Genomic DNA, 1,450 nt, shown 5'->3' with positions numbered 1-1,450 from the left:
CTGTAACCTTGAAGGCAGTAGGTAGAGTTCCTGGGTTTTGGATGATATGTGTGTGTGTGTGTGTGTGTGTGATCTAGAGGCTAGTTACATTGTAGTTTCATTCATGAAAATTCATAATGCTGAACACTCAATGCTCTCTCTCTCTCTTTCTTTGAATTATTATAGTTTTATACATAGTAGTTGGGTTCATTTTGACAAAATCTTTCATGTATAAAATTTGAATTACTCCATTTCATTCCTAGTACCTCCTGCCTTTCCCTTTCTTCCTCCCTTCCCCATTCTCCTTCCTCTATTCTACTGACCTTCCTTTTGCTTATTTATTTATTTGGTACTGGGTATTGAACCCAGGACTGCTTAACCACTAGGAGGCTGATTCATAGTGTGGTTGGGAGGACAAATCATGTTTATTGCTTCAATGTCATTTTAAAATATGAGTTAAAAGAAAAGCACCCAAATACATAGTACACTTAAACTTTGTTAAGGTAACATTGTGAAGGTTATTTAAAAAAAATATTTTTGTTGTTGTTGTAGATGGATGCAATACCTTTATTTTTTATTTTTTAATGAGGTCCTGAGGATCAAACCCAGTGCCCCACGCATGTTAGGTAAACATGCTACCACTGAGCCACAACCCCAGCCCATGAAGGTTATTTTTGATCTGACATCAATATTTAGCTCAAATTGGTGTTTTCTCAGTCCCATATCTATCTGTAATGACATTCTTGGAGGGATTCTTTAATTCAAATTTTTTAAATAGTAAGCAGAAGATAATTGAGAATAATTGAGCACATAATTAGGGATGAGAAAGTGCATTACAGTGTGAGCATCCCTAATCCAAAAATATAAAAGCTGAAATGCTCCAAAATCTAAAACTTTTTTGGGAAAAAGAGATGTTGGTCAAACTTTCAGTTGTAAGATGAATAAGTTCTGGGGATCTAATGTACAGCATGGTATATAGTCAACAAAACTGTATTATTTACTTGAATTTTGCTACATAGTAGATCTTAACTGTGCTCACTACAGACGGACATACACACACACAAATGGTAACTACATATTATGATGATGTGCTAATTAATTTGATTGTGGTATTCATTGTACAGTATGTCCATATACCTAATTATCATGTTGTACCCTTTGAATATATTCAATTTTTATTGTCAATCATAACCCCGTAAAGCTGGAAAAAATGTGTGCTCACTTTAGAAGACTGTGCGCATTTTCTGAAAGGTAACTGTGGCTGGGCTGTAGCTCAATGGTAGAGCAGTTCCCTAGCATGTGTGAAGCCTGGGGTTTGATCACCAGAACCACCAAACAAACAAACAAAAACAGGTTCAGGAAGATCTTGTCACAAACAAACAAACAAACAAAATGTAGCTTCAATTAAAAAAGTTTTTGATAGTTCTTATTTGAAAATTTTCTACTGAATATTCTTAGATTGGTGGGTAAT

This window comes from Ictidomys tridecemlineatus, chromosome 4 (assembly GCF_052094955.1).
Source record: "Ictidomys tridecemlineatus isolate mIctTri1 chromosome 4, mIctTri1.hap1, whole genome shotgun sequence".
Taxonomy (NCBI): Eukaryota; Metazoa; Chordata; class Mammalia; order Rodentia; family Sciuridae; genus Ictidomys; species Ictidomys tridecemlineatus.
The sequence above is the reverse complement of the archived record's forward strand: the minus strand, read 5'-3'. Positions refer to the sequence as shown.